General features: G+C 37.4%; 1 pseudogene; it reads right to left on the bottom strand.

Annotated features, from left to right (window-relative positions):
• Nucleotides 1–5756: 5756 nt before the first annotated feature.
• Nucleotides 5757–21090, bottom strand: LOC113611170 (CDK5 and ABL1 enzyme substrate 2-like; annotated as a pseudogene).
• Nucleotides 21091–21424: the final 334 nt, after the last annotated feature.

The raw sequence follows: 21424 nt of genomic DNA, 5'->3' as shown, positions 1-21424 counted from the left end.
GGAAGTCTAGTAGCATATCTTCTGATGGTCCTGACAGGGCAGTAACCCTCAAGAACTCCCAGGAGCACCTGAAATTGTCCCTGAGTCCCTCAGCTCAGCATTGCTACTATATATATATATATATATATATATATATATATATATATATACACACACACATATATATATTCTTCTTCAGATTCTCTTCCCTTGTAAGGTTATTACAAAATATTGAGTATAGTTCCCTACTGTGCTATACAATAGGTCTTTATTGGTTATCTATTTTATATATAGTCATGTGTATATGTTAATCCCAAGCTCCTAATTTATCCCTCCCCTCACTCTTTTTCGATACAGGACTATCTCTCAAACATACAAACAGGCCAGCCTAGAATTGCAGTATACTGCCATCATTTCACTTTGGAATGGTTTAAATAGAAGAACTGGGAAAAGTCCAAAATTTGTCTTCTAAAATACCCACCAAGTCAATTCCTAGATATTTTCTTGGGCCTCACACATTCACCATACTTATATTCAAATTAACTAATCTCTTTTTAGATGAAAAATCACAAAAGAAAATTTAGTGCAGAGGTATCCTCAAAGTTTTCTTTTTCACTGAAATTAGGATGACATTTTTTTAAAAACAGCTTTTTTTTATTTTTTTAAATCATTTCATGTTTTACTTTTTTAATGAAACTGTTGGATTATATTGAAGTCTGTGTGTGTGTTGGGGGGTGTGGATGTATGTGGAGAGGGTGGTATTTAAGTACACTGTTGTTTTATGGCTACCCATTTGTGATATAATTTGCTGATAGACTATAAAAAAGACCAAAAGAAATTCAACCTCACCTTGAAAACAGTGCATGCTTCTTTTTTTCTAGAGAGTTTATGTTAGTATTATTTTGCTGTATCTGTTTGTCATTTAAAACATGAGATTCATGTAAAGTTTTATTGCTAGTGGCCTACTGTCAGCTCTCACAAAACTGAATGTACTGTGCTATTGCAAGCCTTGTATAGGTGAGACCTTTACAAAAGTAATTAACAAAGCACATTGAGTATAATAATCAACGCTAACAACAGTCATGTAAATAAAATTATTTGCATAAACAAAATATCCTAATTAGTATGAATTCTTTCTTGATGAAGCATGAGAACTATAGATGATAACCTTTTCAATATCTTTAATTCTCTGAAGCACTTCTAGTTCTGGTAATAGTTTCAGAAATGTCATAGCAACTACTTTGGGAGATTAACATCTCTAATGCCTTCTTTGTACTGGTAATATTAAGTTTTCAATAACCATCTTTTGGATGGTTGCCACTTAACTCTATACTGCATGGAAATTTTTGTCAGTGTCTTTTAGATTGCTAATTCATTCAAAAAATATGAATGCATACTATATGTATCTACACATCAGAGATATAGCAGTGTTTTTTTTGTTGTTTTTCTTACTGTGCATAGTTTATTTTTATATATGCATTAGCAATATTTTAAAAACTGCTTTTAAAAGTGAACTGCCTACCTTTGGAGAAGAAATTATGAAATTTAGCTTTTTCGTCTTCATGGTCTTTACAGAACCAAAACACCCTGATAGGGAATGAAGGAATTAGTTATTCAACTACTGACACAAAACTTCTAGAATTTTTTCCAAATATCCCAAATTCTGTTATCCTAAAAGAGGAAGAATCTTTTAAATGATTTATTTTCACTTTAAGAAAAAAGTGATTTATTTTCCCTTTAAAAGCAGCTTTAGGATACTATGGATATCATCATGGAGCAGGATATGGCCTTAGTGAAATGCTCCATGTTTTAGAGCTTCTTCCTCCAGGATGTAACCTACAGTGTGGTTGGTTTTTCTAATTGCTCTGTCTGTCATAGTGATAACTCTCTCCTTCACTGCTTCCAAATGTGACCACCAGCGTGGCTGAAATAACAATGGGTTTGAAACAGTCTATTGTATACAGGAGCCCATGTTGAAAATTTCATAATTCGTCTAAATTTTAGGTTAAATAAAAATGATTTCAGGGCTTCCCTGGTGGCGCAGTGGTTGAGAATCCGCCTGCCAACGCAGGGGACATGGGTTTGAGCCCTGGTCTAGGAAGCTCCCACATGTCGCAGAGCAATGAAGCCCGTGCACTACAACTACTGAGCCTGCGCCCTAGAGCCCGTGAGCCACAACTACTGAGCCCGTGAGCCACAACTACTGAAGCCTGAGCGCCTAGAGCACGTGCTCCACAACAAGAGAAGCCACCGCAATGAGAGAAGCCCACACACAGCAAAGAAGAGTAGCCCCTGCTCACCACAACTAGGGAAAGCCCGCGCGCAGCAACAAAGACCCAACGCAGCCAAAAATAAATAAATAAATAAAATTGATTCTTAAAAAAAAAAAGAAATGACTTAAACCTTGAAATGGTTTTCTTCATAACTGTTTGAGGCTCAAACTCTAATAGACTATAAAATAACTAAGGGAAAAAATGCTAAAGGAAGCACACATTTTCTAAGAGGGAGAAAGGTGGAGAGATTGGATTGTACACACCAACAGGATCAAGGAAGGATGCTAAGTGATAGTAATGAATCTGCGTGCTTTATTCCTGCTTCCAAAGAAATTAAGTGTAAAAGGAAAGGGTTTCAATTAGAAATTCACATGATATCACCTAAGGAGACTTAAGACAAGTATCCTTATCATACCAAAAAAATGGAAAAAAGAATATAAAAGTCTATTAAATGAAAATGATTTGACAGACAGAGAACAAGAAATGGTGCTTTTGCAATTCCAGAATGTTTGAATTATTCATCTTCTCCTTGAAAATGTGTCAGTTGTAATAAAGTTTGCCAGAGCTTTCCACACGAAAATAATTTATGGGGCATTACACTGAGAACAAAAAGCAAAACAATATCCTTTATACAAAAGTATTTTTTCTTTAAATTGCTTTAAAAAAACCAAAAATTATGCTTTTTAAATTAATAATTCTAACTTCTTTAACAACTTAGGCGCCAATATAGCTAAGAATTATCACCCTATCAGCAGTTTTTTAATAAAACATGGAAGTGAACATGCTGTCTAATAACAAACTGATAAGAATCTAAGTGAAAAAGCATCAACTAGACTGCAAATGAATAGCATAAATCTAAACATGTCCCCCTGAAAAATTCAGAAACTGGCAAAACATCTGTTGGGCTGGCTGGCAGTCATCCTAAGTGATGATGCATGCCTTTTACTTCCTGGAGAAATAATTAAGCAGTAAGTTTAACAGTTTCTGCCAGCTCCTTCAAGAATTGGAAGTGCCAAGGACTCAGAAGTTTATTATCAAAAAAATTTTAACCTGGGACCTTGGGTATCCAGGCTGCTCAGACCAAAGCAAGGCAGAAATGTGGGCGTGGTATAGAGCCCTGCTCAGTGAGTTAGGGCTCCCGTTTTGGTGTTTTGGTTGTCACAAAGCCGCCCTGAGTCCTGCAAAGATGACCCAGCATGCCAGGCTTCTCTCCAGCCTCTCAACTTCTCTCCTCCAAAGGGACCTGGAGGAAGCAGAGACCTGGATGGACCAGTCCTGACTCTGTGAGGTCCAGTTCCCTCTATGAATACATGTATTCCTCTATGAATACAAAACATGTATTCAAACTACATGAGCTGAAGAAGTAAGAAGAGAACATTTGTCTCTTTTGCTTAGATTGCCCTAATTGACAAGACAAAACACACCTAAATAGCTCTAGTTCATGAGGAAGGCAAAGGAAAGGAATGGCACTTTTCTATGGTACCAAATCAAGTTTTTTAGTGGATAAATAGATAAAGTATCCTATCTCTGCTAGGCGCTAATATATTGGGCAGGGGGACACTCCATTAATGCACAATGTAAAAACAGAATTAAACCTATTAGGTGAAGGATTTCTTCTACATTATCATTTAATTACCAACATGTCTCTATATTCAATTATAGTACTATGGTTTCATTAGGCACTTTCACTGAGATTTTCTAATTAAAACCCTCCCAGGTAACTGATGCTCAGTAGATTTGATTAGCATTTTTATCTTTCTTTTTCTCATTGAAAGTAAAATAATCTATCTTTGCACTTACGTCAAAAATCGCAGCCTCCTCCCTAGGTCTCCTTTGCACAGACACTAGTCACAATTTCCTGCCAGATGCCTCAGGGGAGAATTTCACCTTGCACAATTCTACTGGAAGATGCTATGGCTTCCTATTGAACAGAATATTGAGTCTCCCTGCACTGATACAGTTTAGGAATTAAAAGACTTTGGAGTCATTAAGCTGGTTTCAAACTTCGGCTCCTCTACTAACTAGTTGCACCTCTGGCAAATTACTTGACCTCTGTGACTATTTCGCATTCGCAAAACGGGGACTGTTATGAGGCATAAATGAAAAAATGAGTGAAGTGTTTAGCACAGCATCTGGCATGTAGTAAGTGGTAATTGTTACTGTCACTATTGTCATCTTTGCTGTTGCCGTTACAGGGTGTGGATAAGGAAAATATTTAATTAAGGTATGTGTTCCCAGGCAACTTAGTTACTGGAGGCTGTGTCATAAGCATCGTGCTCCAGAGACTAGTCGGCATCCATCATTTAATATTAAGGTTTGAGCACGTTTCTTATTCTGTTTATTCTCTGATTGTACTGCCCATTCTGTTCTCTGCCCTTCCAAGTTCAGTTTTGTGTCGCGACGGACTGTCCCACACAGACTATTATCTGTGCTTTCCTGTTCTCTGGCTTCTGGTTGGACTTAGCCAATGGGAGGCATCACCAGGAAATCTGAGCATGAGAGAAGACAGGTCAGGAATATCTCCCTCACTACCACTTGCTTTGGGGCCATAATTCTGGCAGTGGTCAGATGTCTCTGCAGCTACCCTGGAAGTCCCTTCACACCTCCAGCTTTCACTGGACTCTGTTAATAAGTCTATTTTCTCCCCTCATCCCTTCAGGCCTAGGAGTGGCATTAGCTTCTTTTGCTTGTAGCTAGAGCCTGAACATCCTTCATTGGCTTGCTTAACCATACTTTGTAAATAGTCCCTTCTCTAACTACTCATCAGAATTTCGTCTAAGTGCATCTCTGTTTCCCATTGGGACCATGAGTAATGTACCCCTTCAGATCAATATGTTTCCCTGTAGCCACCTGGGTTAATGTTTGTTTTACAATTTTTATTGAGTCCTTACTATGCACTAAACACTGGACTAAGTGCAAAGTGCAAGGGAAAAAAATTATATATATATGTATTTAAATACGTATACATGCCCTTCTCTTCAAAGATGTCAGTCTTTCAGTGTGACCTCAAATAAGAGGAGAAATTTAAGAGGCAGAAATGTAAGGAAGTGGCATTTCAAGCATAGAAGAGAATGTTTAAAAGTCATGATGACCTGAAGATACACAGTATATTTAGTGAACAGCAAAGTCATTCGGGGTAAGGAGAACATAACGCTAAGATTAGAATGGTGATGAGATGGGAGGATGCCATCATGAGGTATCGTTAAGTGGCTGGAGATTGGCCAGGTTTGGAAGGACATTACTGGAACTTGTGTAAAAGGGTTCATGCTGCGGAATGATTTTATACTAACTCAATTTTGACAGGTATTTATGGCAGCAACAATATTAGGGTGACCAGTTCAATGGATTGCAAGAATACAGAAGAAATACAAAAACAGTTGTTATTGGAGTTGAAAGCAGGGGACATACTCAACAAATATTTCACAGAGAATTATCAAGACTTCAAGACTTTTGAATATAGGAGTTGGAGGAGTATTAGCTATGGGTTCAATCTGAGGTGTCTGTTTAGACTACATCATAAATGGTGACTCTGTTAACTGAAACAGGAAATAGAGGGAAGGGAGCAGATCGGGTAGGGGTAGATGAATTCCTTTTTGAAAAAAAACATCTGACCTGTTGGTGTTACAATAATTGGCTTAAAAAAGAGACCTGATCATCATTTTGAGAAAAGAGGAAATAATCTCACGATTAAAAAAAATAAAAGTCATGCTAGAACAGCACCAGATGATTAAATTAGTAAGGCCCCTTAAATGTAAGAAATTTCAAAAGTAAATGCTTCAGAAGTTTCAAGTTGGACATTCGTATCTACTTTGGTGTCCTCCCTATATCACCAAGCACAGTTAGTGTCTGCCTATACTGCATTTCCACAGCATCACCTCTCTATAGTCTTGTTCATTACCTGTCTCTGTCTCCCTAACTTACTTCGACATATATCCATAATGACCTATGCAGTGCTTGGTATGTGATAAGTGTACTTAATATTCAGTTTTTAGTATCATAAAGTGGTGAAATGCCAAAATTATGAGAACACTTCTCTGCTTCAATATTCGATTCCAAAATAACAGGAGATGTGTTACTTTTTTTCTCATCAACTGTTTTAGTCATTGTTTTTTTAACCTGCAAGGATGCTTCCTCTCACTCATCACAAAAATAATTCAGATATCAGACAGATACTGTACTCAAGTATAATCAAGCTTTTATTTTTTACATCTTTATTGTAGTATAATTGCTTTACAATGGTGTGTTAGTTTCTGCTTTATAACAAAGTGAATCAGTTATACATATACATATATTCCCATATCTCTTTCCTCTTGTGTCTCCCTCCCTCCCACCCTCCCTATCCCACTCCTCTAGGTGGTCACAAAGCACCGAGCTGAACTCCCTGTGCTATGCGGCTGCTTCCCACTAGCTATCTATTTTACTCATGGTAGTGTATATATGTCCATGCCACTCTCTCACTTCATCCCAGCTTACCCTTCCCCCTCCTCGTGTCCTCAAGCCCATTCATTTTCTACATCTGCATCTTTATTCCTGTCCTGCCCCTAGGTTCTTCAGAACCTTTTTTTTTTTTTTTTTAGATTCCAGATATATGTGTTAGTGTATGGTATTTGTTTTTCTCTTTCTGACTTACTTCACTCTGTATGACAGACTCTAGGTCCATCCACCTTACTACAAATAATGCAATTTCGTTTCTTTTTATGACTGAGTAATATTCCATTGTATATATGTGCCACATCTTCTTTATCCATTCATCTGTCAATGGACACTTAGGTTGCTTCCATGTCCTGGTTATTGTAAATAGTGCTGCAATGAACATTGTGTTAAATGACTCTTTTTGAATTATGGTTTTCTCAGGGTATATGCCCAGTAGGGGATTGCTGGGTTGTATGGTAGTTCTATTTTTAGTTTTCTGAGGAACCTTCATACTGTTCTCTTTAGTGGCTGTATCAATTTACATTCCCACCAACAGTGCAAGAGGGCTCCCTTTACTCTTCACCCTCTCCTCCATTCATTGTTTGTAGATTTTCTGGTGATGCCCCTTTTGAATGGTGTGAGGTGATACCTCATTGTAGTTTTGATTTGCATTTCTCTAATGATTAGTGATGTTGAGCATCCTTTCATGTGTTTGTTGGCAATCTGTATATCTTCCTTGGAGAAATGTCAATTTAGGTCTTCTGCCCATTTTTGGATTGGGTTGTTTGTTTTTTTGATATGGAGCTGCAAGGGCTGCTTGTGTATTTTGGAGATTAATCCTTTGTCAGTTGCTTCATTTGCAAATATTTTCTCCCATTCTGAAGGTTGTCTTTTGGTCTTGTTTATGGTTTCCTTTGCTATGCAAAAGCATTTAAGTTTCCTTAGGTCCCATTTGTTTATTTTTGTTTTTATTTCCACTTCTCTAGGAGGTGGGTCAAAAAGGATCTTGCTGTGATTTATGTCATAGAATGTTCTGCCTATGTTTTCCTCTAAGAGTTTTATAGTGTCTGGTGTTACATTTAGGTCTTCAATCCATTTTGAGTTTATTTTTGTGTATGATGTTAGGGAGTGTTCTAATTTCATGTTTTTACATTTCCCAGCACCACTTATTGAAGAGGCTGCCTTTTCTCGATTGTATATTCTTGCCCCCTTTATCAAAGTTAAGGTTACCATATGTGTGTGGGTTTATTTCTGGGCTTTCTATCCATTGATCTATATTTCTGTTTTTGTGCCAGTACCATACTGTCTTGATTACTGTAGCTTTGTAGTGTCTGAAGTCCGGAAGCCTGATTCATCCAGCTCCGTTTTTCTTTCTCAAGATTGCTTTGGCTATTCAGGGTCTTTTGTGTTTCCATACAAATTGTGAAATTTTTTGTTCTAGTTCTGTGAAAAATGCCAGTGGTAGCTTGATAGGGATTGCATTGAATCTGTAGATTGCTTTCGGTAGTAGAGTCATTTTCACAATGTTGATTCTTCCAAACCAAGAACATGGTATATCTCTCCATCTGTTTGTATCATCTTTAATTACTTTCAACAGTGTCTTATAGTTTTCTTCATACACGTCTTTTGTCTCCTTAGGTAGGTTTATTCCTAGGTATTTTATTCTTTTTTTTGCAATGGTAAATGGGAGTGGTTCTTTAATTTCTATTCCAGATTTCTTATCTTTAGTGTATAGGAATGCAAGAGATTTCTATGCATCAATTTTGTATCCTGCTACTTTACCAAATTCATTGATTAGCTCTAGTAGTTTTCTGGGAGCATCTTTAGGATTCTCTATGTATAGTATCATGTCATCTGCAAACAGTGACAGATTTACTTCTTCTTTTCCGAGTTGGATTCCTTTTATTTCTTTTTCTTCTCTGGTTGATGTGGCTAAAACTTCCAAAACTATGTTGAATAACAATGGTGAGAATGGACAACCTTGTCTTCTACCTGATCTTAGAGGAAATGGTTTCAGTCTTTCACCATTGAGAACAATGTTGGCTGTGGGTTTGTCATATATGGCCTTTATTATGTTGAGGTAAGTTCCCTCTATGCCTACTTTCTGGAGAGTTTTTATCGTAAATAGGTGTTGAATTTTATTGAAAGCTTTTTCTGCATCTATTGAGATGATCATATGGTTTTTATCCTTCAGTTTGTTAATATGGTTTATCACATTGATTGATTTGCATATATTAAAGAATCCTTGCATTCCTGGGATAAACCCCACTGATCATGGTGTATGAACCTTTTAATGTGCTGTTGGATTCTGTTTGTTAGTATCTTGTTGAGGATTTTTGCATCTATGTTCATCAGTGATATTGACCTGTAGTTTTCTTTCTTTGTGACATCTTTGTCTGGTTTTGGTATCAGGGTGATGGTGGCCTCGTAGAATGAGTTTTGGAGTGTTCCTCCCTCTGCTATATTTTGGAAGAGTTTGAGAAGGATAGGTGTTAACTCTTCTCTAAATATTTGATAGAATTCACCTGTGACCCATCTGGTCCTGGGCTTTTGTTTGTTGGAAGATTTTTAATCACAGTTTCAATTTCAGTGCTTGTGATTGGTCTGTATATATTTTCTATTTTTACCCTGTTCAGTCTCAGAAGGTTGTGCTTTTCTAAGAATTTGTCCATTTCTTCCAGGTTGTCCATTTTATTGGCATAGAGTTTCTTCTAGTAATCTCTCATGATCCTTTGTATTTCTGCAGTATCAGCTGTTACTTCTCCTTTTCAATTTCTAATTCTCTTGATTTGCATCTTCTCCCTTTTTTTCTTAATGAGTCTGGCTAGTGGTTTATCAATTTTGTTTATCTTCTCAAAGAACCAGCTATTAGTCTTATTGATCTTTGCTTTTGTTTCCTTCATTTCTTTTTCATTTATTTCTGATCTGATCTCTATGATTTCTTTCCTTCTGCTAACTTTGGGGTTTTTTTGTTCTTCTTTCTCTAATTGCTTTAGATGTAAGGTTAGGTTGTTTATTTGAGAGGTTTCTTGTTTCTTGAGGTAGGATCGTATTGCTATAAACTTCCCTCTTAGAACTGCTTTTGCTGCATGCAATAGGTTTTGGGTCATCGTGTTTTCATTGTCATTTGTTTCTAGGTATTTTTTGATTTTCTCTTTGATTTCTTCAGTGATCACTTCATTATTAAGTAGTGTATTGTTTAGCCTCCATGTGTTTGTATTTTTTACAGATTTTTTCCTCCAATTGATATCTAGTCTCATAGCACTGTTGTCAGAAAAGATACTTGATACAATTTCAATTTTCTTAAATTTCTTCAGGCTTGATTTGTGACCCAAGATATGATCTATCCTGGAGAATGTTCCATGAGCACTTGAGAAGAAAGTGTATTCTGTTGTTTTGGGATGGAATGTCCTATAAATAACAATTAAGTCCATCTTGTTTAATGTAGCATTTAAAGCTTGTGTTTCTTTGTTTGTTTTCATTTTGGATGATCTATCTATTGGTGCAAATGGGGTTTAAAGTCCTCTACTATGATTGTGTTACTGTGAATTTCCCCTTTTATAAGTGTTAACATTTGTGTTATGTATTGAGGTGCTCCTATATTGAGTGCATAAATATTTACAATTGTTATATCTTCTTCTTAGATTGATCCCTTGATCATTATGTAGTGTACTTCTCTGTCTCTTATAATAGTCTTTATTTTAAAGTCTATTTTGTTTGATATGAGAATTGCTACTCCAGCTTTCTTCTGATATCCATTTGCATGGAATATATTTTTCTATCCCATCACTTTCAGTCTGTATATGTACATAGGTCTGAAGTGGGTCTCTTGTAGACAGCATATATACAGGTCTTGTTTTTGTATCCATTTAGCCAGTCTATGTCTTTTGGTTGGAGCGCTTAATCCATTTATATTTAAGGTAGTTATTGATAGCATTTAATCCATTTACATTTAAGGTAGTTATCGATAGCATTTAATCCATTTACATTTACATTTAAGGTAGTTATCGATATCGAACATATCGATATCGATATGTTCCTTTTACCATTTTCTTAATTGTTTTGGGTTTGGTTTTGTAGGTCTTTTCCTTCTCTTGTGTTTTTCCTACTTAGAGAAGTTCCTTTAGCACTTGTTGTAAAGCTGGTTTGGTGGTGCTGAATTGTCTTAGCTTTTGCTTGTCTGTAAAGTTTTAATTTCTCTGTCAAATCTGAATGAGATCCTTGCTGGGTAGAGTAATCTTGGTTTTAGGTTTTTCCCCTTCATCACTTTAAATATGTCCTGCCACTCCCTTCTGGCTTGCAGAGTTTCTGCTGAAAGATCAGCTGTTAACCTTATGGGGATTCCCTTGTATGTTATTTGTTGTTTTTCCCTTGCAGCTTTTAATATTTTTTCTTTGTATTTAATTTTTGATAGTTTGATTAATATGTGTCTTGGCATGTTTCTCCTTGGATTTATCTTGTATGGGACTCTCTGTGCTTCATGGAGTTGATTAACTATTTCCTTTCTCATATTAGGGAAGTTTTCAACTATAATCTCTTCAAATATTTTCTCCATCCCTTTCTTTTTCTCTTCTTCTTCTGGGACCCCTATAATTCGAATGTTGGTGCATTTAATGTTGTCCCAGAGGTCTCTGAGACTGCCCTCAACTACTTTCATTCTTTTTTCTTTATTCTGCTCTGTGGTAATTATTTCCACTATTTATCTTCCAGGTCACTTACCCGTTCTTCTGCCTCAGTTATTCTGCTATTTATTCCTTCTAGAGAATTTTTAATTTCATTTGTTGTGTTGTTCATCATTGTTTGTTTGCTCTTTAGTTCTTCTAGGTCCTTTTTAAACATTTCTTGTATTTTCTCTATTCTATATCCAAGATTATTTTGGATCATCTTTTCTATCATTCTTTTTCAGGTAGACTGCCTATTTCCTCTTCATTTATTTGGTCTGGTGGGCTTTTACCTTGCTCCTTCATCTGCTGTTTCTTCAGCAGCTTGTAGTTCTGCTTGTTGTGTTTGCCCTGCAGGACCAGCTTCTCAAAGTACACATAGGCCATCGGCACTGTCACAGGCTCCAAAACACCCTCCTGGGACAAGTTCTGCCTCTCTCATTTTCAACTCCTAATCTTGCTCAGCATCAGCTTGATGTGCGGGAACTTCTCCCAGAAGGTCTCCTTCATGTCCTTCTTGAGGTGGGAGAGCTTCACATACTCTATCACTGTGGTCATGTAGGATGCGAAGATGAGGATGTACTTGTGCTTGCCGCAGGGTCACTGAGGGTCAGCCAGGAGGTTGGGATTGTACTACAGGGAATCCCCTGCATCGGCCCCTAGTTCTGAGCCAGCTAGCACCACCCTGGGCAGGACAGGTTTGCATCTGGACCCCAGCAGAGCACAGGGCACTCTGAGTCGTGGCTGAGGCAGTGGGCCAGCTTGAGTGTGACCAGGGTGTTGGTGGGGTACAGGATCTTGGTAAGACACAACCTTTCCATCCGCCCCCAGCTCAACGTCTTCCAACTGGAAGACCATCTCAGAAGATATGGAAATGTCACCGGATGGATGCCTCTGCTTCTGGCTGTCTACCCTCAGGTCACTGACGCACAGGCCTTCTCCACAGGGCAAGACAGAGAAGGCCGCACACACGGACTGCTTGGCTCAGATGAGCATGATCCTGCTGTTCCTGGAGTCGTACTGCCTCATATTATTGATGAAGTGAGTCTTCTTCGGGCCTTTGTGTCTTGGGGATCCAGATGTATGTTTGGTTCTTTGAAGGGAGGCACATCCCACCGTGTCTTCCAGAAACTCGAGGGCAGCCCATCCAGGGAGATGTTGTTGAGGAAGAAGAGCACGGCCTGGCGGCGCCGTGAGTCCCCTCACCTCCGCAGTGGCTGCGATGCGGCCCAGACAGCAGGGCCAGGGGACTGGCCCAGGGATCCACCCGCCATGGCCGCGGCCATCCTCTGACTGAGCCCAACGGCCACCCGCCACCCACAATCAAGCTTTTAAAAACAGGATCACTTATGACAAAAATGCTCAACCTGAAAACCCAACATTTTGCTCAAATAGTTCCTTAGTAAAATTCTTTGCAGCTACAACTGTCAGACGTTAGGATCTCCACACATTATAATTATTGTTTTCTCCCCTCAGATTACCATGTTAAGAAATATCTTTGAATTTTTGAGACTGACAACATGAACATTAAACCTCATTGTATTCTAGTGAATAGTGGTGAAGAATGTGTACACACACACACACACACACACACACACACACACACACACATACACACACTCTCCAATATATTCCAACATAGCAACCACATCACCATGCTTTGGATCTTACACGGATATCCAGGGCTTTACTGACAGGTGTCAGAAGGGTGTTACCACTAATAAATCTTAATTCTTCTAGTGTTTTCAAACACAATCAGACCTAATCAAGGGATCTACACGATGGAAATTTTGATTGCTAAATCAGGATAATGCATCACTTCTCTAAGGGGATCTATAGAAGACAAAAAAAGCTAGGTGGACTCAGTAGGCTTGGTTCTTCTTAGTCTTTTAATTAAAACAAATACCAAAAACAAAATTATTCTTGACCCATTTTTGCCATCAAATTCCTTCACAGGTTTACTTTCTTATTTTGCTATTTAAAAGAGTCTAAACATTCTGTTTTTGTGACATCTTACTGAAGGAATTGAATTTGGTGTTCAAAGACCTACATTCACTTGAAAAAGAAGAGCAACAGTGAGGCAAGGGGATTGCTGGCCCAATTAGATATATAAGCATATCCTAAGGTCTCTATAATCAACACAGTGTGATGTTGGCATATGAGTAGCCAGGCAGGTCAATAAGAAAGAATAGAGAATCCAGAAATATATGTAATTGCTGGTAATATTCAACAAAGGTGAAGTCACAAATCAAGTGGGAAATATGGGCACTTTAATAAATGGTGCTGGGATAACTGGATAAGTACATGAAAATAATAGAAATTGAATTCATTTCTGACACCAGAAATCAGTGAAAATTCTAAAGGAATTAGAAATTTAAATATAAAAAATGAAATTACACAAGTACAAACGTTTCTGAATATACTTATAACTGAGAGGCAAGGAAAATTCTCTTCCCGCTCAAAATATTGAAGCAGTAGGGAAAATCATTAGTAAATTTGACTACATAAAGATTAAACATGCATGGCAGGGACTTCCCTGGTGGTCCAGTGGTTAGGACTCTGCACTTCCACTGTAGGGGCAAGGGTTTGACCCCTGGTAGAGGAACTAAGATCCCACATGCTGCATGGTGGCACAGCCAAAGAAAAAAAAGCATGGCAAATACAACTTCATAAGCAAAATTAAAATAACAACAATGCTATTTATAAAACAGGCCAGACAGGACATGGAAGCAACCTAAGTATCCATTGACAGATGAATGGATAAAGAAGATGTGGCACATATATACAATGGGATATTACTCAGCCATAAAAAAAATGAAATTGAAATTGAGTTATCTGTAGTGAGGTGGATGGACCTAGAGTCTGTCATACAGAGTGAAGTCAGAAAGAGAAAAACAAATACCGTACGCTAACACGTATATATGGAATCTAAAAAAAAAAGGTTCTGAAGAACCTAGAGGCAGGACAGGAATAAAGATGCAGATGTAGAGAATGGACTTGAGGATATGGGGAGGGGGAAGGGTAAGCTGGGACAAAGTGAGAGAGTGGCATGGACATATATACACTACCAAATGTAAAACAGATAGCTAGTGGGAAGCAGCCGCGTAGCACAGGGAGATCAGCTCAGTGCTTTGTGACCACCTAGACGGGTGGGATAGGGAGGGAGATGCAAGAAGGGGAAGATATGGGGATATATGTATATGTATAGCTGATTCACTTTGTTATAAAGCAGAAACTAACACACAATTGTAAAGCAATTATACTCCAATAAAGATGTTAAAAAAAAAAAGAAAAATAGGCTAGAGATGTGAGTAGAAAAGGCAATACAGGCAATGCAGTTTCTCATACGTTTAGGACTCTATGTGTCTCATAATTTAAAAAATAGTTCATAATAAGAGAAATACAAATTAATATTACACAGATATATCTTATTTATCACACTGACAAAAAATCAAGAGTGTGATCACACATTTAGTTGGTAAGACTAAGAGGAAACAGGCACATATGTGTTTCTAAAAAGAATGCAAAATGTTATGAACCCAATGGAGGGCAATTTGGCATTATTTAATGATTTTACATATGTTTTTATGTTTTGCCCTTCTTTGGAATCTATCTAAAAGATAAACATGAAAATATGTATACACATGGATATTTACTGCATGATTTAAAAAGGTAAAAAGCAGAAACAACCTAAATGTCCATTAATACATGATGAATTGAATTAACTTTGAGATACTTACTATGGAGCACCATACAGCTGGTTAAAAAAAAAAAAAAAGAGGGCTTTCTAATATGTGATCTCCAGGATATATTGTTAAATGAAAACAACAAGTAGTATAAGCAACATGTATACTATATATCATATTACCATTTATCTGAAAAAGGGAGTCTGTGTGTGTATATGTGTGTGTGTATATATGCATATACAATGGGAGATTAAGCTATATTTAAATAAAATTATTACTTATATGTGATGAGAGGTAACATGTAAAGGAGACAGATATAAAAGTTAGGAGCAGGGCTTCCCTGGTGGCGCAGTGGTTGGGAGTCCGCCTGCCAATTCAGGGGACACGGGTTCATTCCCCCGTACGGGAAGATCCCACATGCCGCGGAGCGGCTGGGCCCGTGAGCCATGGCCGCTGAGCCTGCGCGTCCGGAGCCTGTGCCCCGCAACGGGAGAGGCCACACTAGTGAGAGGCCCGCGTAATGCAAAAACAAAACAAAACAAAACAAAACAAAACCAAAAAAAGTTAGGGGCAGGCAATTTACAAGATGAATCTTAGTATTTTGTCATTCCAGAAAGCAAGGAAGTTATCAAAAATTACTGGAATACTGTCAAAAGGACTCATGAAACATCTTAAAGTGGCTCCCACTGCACAAAGATGAGTCATCCTCAGCACCAATAAGAGTAAAAACACCAGTGGGTTGAAATCAATAAAATACGTAAAAAATCCAGGAATTCCAATGATCATGTTTTAAAAAAAGATCACCTTTGGAGGATGCTAGGAAACCAACTCCTTGTTCTAAAAACTGATAAATAAAGGGAAAGAATCATACAGATTACTTGCTTTTATAGTAAAAACTATACTTCAGGGTATTCAAAAGTTGATGAGAAAAAATTCTATGGAAGTATTCCAACTAACATATAAAGATGTAATTACATAATTGGAATATTACCATTTTGCAAACCCCAAAGTAAACTCTGGACCTGGGAAATGATCCTCAGCGGCACCTAATGCCACAGCAGTAGATAACTGGACATTATGCCTCTCGATGGAAGTTTAGAACACCATTTATGAAGTAGTCTTGCCAAAAATGTAACCTAAATATGGATCCAGCCTCTTGATCTAACCACCAGTACAGGAAATACACGGGGACTAGAGGAAGAGGTTTTCTTTAAAAAATGAGAGTACAATCAGCGATATCCAGAAAGCAGGAAAGGTCAAAAGACAAATTACTCAATTTTTTCAACAGATCAATTTCAAAATTTTTTTAATATAAGTTAAGGTAGCCTATGAAATTAAAATATCCATGAGACATACTAACAGAATGCAGTGGTGCACCCTGTTGGAATCCCAATTAGAACAAACCAGCAACATAATGTCTATAAACAAACAAAAATGAAATAAAACATGTATGAGAAAATACTGACTAGATATTTGATGATGTAAGACATAACTAGGTTTTTTTATGTATGAAAATGGCACCATGACTGGGTTCATTAACAAGAGTTTTTTTCTTTCAGAGACACATACTCAAATATTATGTACGGGATTTGCTTCAAAACAATTCGGTAGGCAGAGGTGTAAAGGAAGTTTGATTAAATGCAAGTGTGGCTGTGAGCTAACGAGTGTTGGGGCTAAATAATGGGTACATGCAGATGCACTGTACTTTTCTGTCTACAATGAGTGCTTAAAATTACCCACAATACACAACTGGTGGGAATGTAAAATGATGCAGCTGCTATGGAAAATAGTATGAAGTTTCCTCAAAAAAATTTAAAAATAGAACTACCATATGATCCAGCAATCCCATTTCTGGGATTTAACCAAAATAATTAAAATCAAGAGCTCAAAGATATATATGCGCTCCCATGTTCATTGCAGCATTATTCATAATAGCCAAAATGTGGAAATAACCTAAAGGTCTATCTATGGATAAACGGATAAAGAAAATGTGGCATATACATACAATGGGATATTATTCAACCTTAAAGGAGAAGGAAATCCTGCTATATGCAGCAATATGGATGAAACTGGATGACATCATGCTAATTGAAACAAGCTAGTCACAGAAGGACATGCATGATCCCCCTCATATGAGGTGTCTAAAATTGTCAAATTCCTGGAATCAGAGTGGAATGGTGGTGACCAGGGACTGCAGAGAGGGGGCAGTGGGGAATTGATCATCAACAGGCATAAAATTTCAGTTAAGCAAGATATAAAAGTTCTAGATACCTGCTGTACAACCTTGTGCCCATAGTTAACAATACTCTATTATGCACTTAAAAATTTGTTAACAGGGCAGATCTCATGTTAAGTGTTTATAACACAACCTTTTAAAAAAGCAAAGCAGGGCTTCCCTGGTGGCGCAGTGGTTGAGAGTCCGCCTGCCGATGCAGGGGACACAGGTTCGTGCCCCGGTCCGGGAAGATCCCACATGCCGCGGAGCGGCTGGGCCCGTGAGCCATGGCCGCTGAGCCTGCGCGTCCGGAGCCTGTGCTCCGCAACGGGAGAGGCCACAACAGTGAGAGGCCCGCGTACCACAAAAAAAAAAAAAAAAAGCAAAGCAAAAAAAAAAAAAAATATATATATATATATATATATCCATAATAAAGAGGTTAAAAAAGACCCACATACAAATTCTGGATCCATTTGTTTGCTTAATACCAAGCAAGTCACTTAACACATTTTAAGCCCCCATTTTCTCATATGTGAAAGGGATATAATAATAACAATTTTATAGGTTGGTTTGCCATCTCTATTTTTGGACCCTGATAATGGTTAGTTGAAAAGAGAAAGAGGTTTTGGAATTATTCTTACCAACAATGTATATGTATAATTATGTATAATTTTAAACACACATGGCAGAGAGAAAAGTACAATGCACCTGTTTGTACTCGTTATTTAGCCTCAACTCCCTTTTAAATATCTGGCTTAATTTTATGATACTAGGCAAGTACTTAACTTTTCTAGGTTCATTTTCTTTCATGTAAAATGGGGATCATACCATTGTTATGTGGACTACGTAAAGTTGGAACTTTATAAACAACACTTTCTCTCCTCCGTGAAGCCATTTTGATTCCTAGTTGGAAATAGTCACTCTTCTGTTAGATTTACTTTGATTACTATTATACTAATAATCTCCCTTGAATTATTATTTAAATATTTTTTATGAAAAGACTCTGGGTCCTTTGAAAACAGATTATTCATATCCTCTACCTCATGGAAGGCGTATGGCACATAGTTGGAGATCAATAAATTTTGATGAATTAAATCCCTTGAATAGATTAGATGCTACCTCCCAAACTGATTAATCTTCTGCAACTACTGACACTGAATGCTCTGGCCATATATTACTTAAATCTTTTAAAATGCACGTAAGATCCCTGGGAAAATGTCAGATTGTTTCCTGGACAAACAGTAAATGAGTTTGTCATATGTCAAGAAATCACCCAGTTCATTGTGTTGATAAACCTGGCCTGCAAATCTGACTCTGCTTTTTACCTATCACATTTATGGTTTGTCCAGGTTTGTTCCTACAAACATGTCACAGATTCTTCAATAGAAAATTGTTTCTAGCATAAGGTTTCAGCTTTATTCCAACAAGTGTGTCCCTATGAAGAACCACCTAGCACATATCCATGATGCTCCAAAGATAAGCAGTGATAATGGAAGGGTAGATTTCCATATATTGCCATTCCCCTTAAATCAGGTCAAAAACTAGCAGGAAAAATGAATGGAGTCTCCAAAAGATAGTGGTTCCGGAAAACTATTTGAAGCGACAAACAAACCAACCTTAAATGTAGTTCAAAATATTTCCACTTGAGATAAAACTCAGTTTCAGCATTCTGAACATGGTGACAGCATAGGTTTTACTTCTGAGTATTGTAAGGCCCTTTTCTCATAAAACCTGGAGAAAGCCAAAAGCAGTTCAATTAAAGTGTCTAAATGTGGTCATCTTTTATCTATAGCTCAGTGGGACAGCTCAGCTAGAGCCTATAGAGTTCAGCTATGCACTCTTCCCAGAATATTCCCTAATGCTTCTCTGAAGCTATTCATAGTACAGGTCACTGTAGTAAAACTCACACCTCAGCACTCTCCCTGGACGCCAACAAGCAAACACTAGAGTGCAGTGCAGAGTAAAGAAAGGGTTTGCCTCTGAGTAAAAGGAAGATCATGATCTGTAATTTCCAAGTCCATCAAACAGAGTCCTATAAGAAAACATATGAGTTATTCATGAAGTTATAGGATCTATATCCAAAAATAAAGAGAGACAAAAAGTTAAGTCAAGCTCCTTCCAAAGTAAGACATTTGAAAGGAGATCATTGCAACATCATAAGTTCACCGTAAAGTGATGCATTCATATTTTACAAGACAAGAACTGTACTAAAATCTTTAAAGTCTCTACACAATTGTGTTTGTCAAAACATATTTGGTGCCATAACTCACAAGTTTATTGACATTCTTAGTTTACATCAAATATTTTACTTATTGTGATACTGGAATTTTATTTCACTTCTTAGAAAATTTTATGCTTAAAAAGGGAGCAATCATAATATATTCCATAGAGTTTTCTCCAATTTACATCATCATATTCTAAAGTAAACTGAAATAAGCCAAGGCTTTATGTAACTAAATCTTTCTATTATTTTCATGGCTCAGAATGAGAAGGGGAATGAAGAATAAATCTGTAAGAGAACAAAACGTAAATTCATTGTGCTCACAATGTTGCATTAATCAGGAAAACTCTGTAAAATTGATTAAGAGGGAATCTGAACAAATGGCTGCATGCATTCAAAAGAGGCTGCACTCACTAAAATAAGCTAGAGTTTCATTTCTCCTTTAAAAAATATCTATTAAAAGTCTAGATCAGGTTCTTCATCTGTGAAACAGATATCATAATTAATTCCTACCATATCTATCATAGAAAAATTGTGTGAGGTTTAAAAATGAGCTAATGTATGGTGGCGGGGAGCTTTGTAAAAAGCAAAGGAGCTTAAAAATGTGAGTGATAATCAAGATGATTATTACCTGCTTATAGATAAAAATAGATAGCATTACACCCAGCATGCAACAAAGCACTTAGCACATACTGTTTACTATATGTTTTAACTAAAATATTAATAGGTATTAGACAGTCACATTGTCAAAAGTACTGATTTAAGCAAAATTAAACACAAAATAAACCCACAGCATCTTGTAATGCCAGAAAGTAAGGAAGTACTGTACTCAAACAAACAAACAAAACACAATGATGAGGGAATGTCAAAGGAACAAAGGACCCAAATGAAAGAACTCCCAGGGGCCAAAAATGGAAAAATCTAAGCATCAAGATCAATGAAATAGAATTGGCTTAAAACCCATAGTACAGAATAAATAGCTATAAGTCCACAGTGAAATTATTTAATTAATCAATTTGAGAATCAGTGGGGGAGGGACTTCCCTGGTGGCGCAGTGGTTAAGAATCTGCCTGCCAATGCAGGGGACACGGGTTTGAGCCCCGGTCTGGGAAGATCTCGCATGCCACAGAACAACTAAACCGGTGTGCAACAACTACTGAGCCTGCGCTCTAGAGCCCACGATCTACAACTACTGAGCCCACGTGCCGCAACTACTGAAGCCCGTGCACCTGGAGCCTGTGCTCCGCAACAAGAGAAGCCACTGCAACGGAGAGTAGCCCCCGCTCACCGCAACTAGAGAAATCCTGCGCACAGCAACGAAGACCCAACGCAGCCAAAAAAAAAAAAAAAAAAAAGAATCAGTGGGGGAGAATAAACAAATTTCCTCTGTAGAAGGATTCCAAATAATTTATGTAGCTATTTCATCCTCAAGAAGGATGCTGTGCACGGCAACTTCATTTCGAGGAGTACAAGCAGGAAAGCAATAGGAGGAACTTTACAGTGGAGAAATCTGACAACAATAACTCAGCCAGGTGATCAAGGTCAACAGCAACAGCAATAAGTCATGTTGATAGTGTAGATCCTTGATATGATGTGATAAGAATGGCATTTTACCTCTGCGGTTTTCCTCTGCAAAATCCATAGCCCCAGTCTAATTATGAGAAAATTACCGGACAAATCCCAATTAAGGGATATAATGCAAAATATCTAAACAGTACTCGACAAAATTGCCAAAGTCATTGGAAACAAAGAAAATATGAGAAACTACCACAATCAAGAGAAGCCTGAGGAGATATAACAATGAAATGTAATGTGTTATACTGATCCTGAAACAGAAAAAGGACATTAGGTTAATACTAAGGAAATTTGAATAAATGATGGATGTTAGTTAATAATAATGTATCGAGATTGGTTCGTTAACTGTAGCAAGTGTACCACACTAATGCAAGTCATTAATAACAAGGAGAACAAGAGGT

Source organism: Aethalodelphis obliquidens, unplaced genomic scaffold, assembly GCF_003676395.1.
Source record: "Aethalodelphis obliquidens isolate GAN/ISIS:26980383/991018 unplaced genomic scaffold, ASM367639v1 scaffold68, whole genome shotgun sequence".
Taxonomy (NCBI): Eukaryota; Metazoa; Chordata; class Mammalia; order Artiodactyla; family Delphinidae; genus Aethalodelphis; species Aethalodelphis obliquidens.
This window is presented reverse-complemented; position numbering and strand designations above follow the sequence as displayed.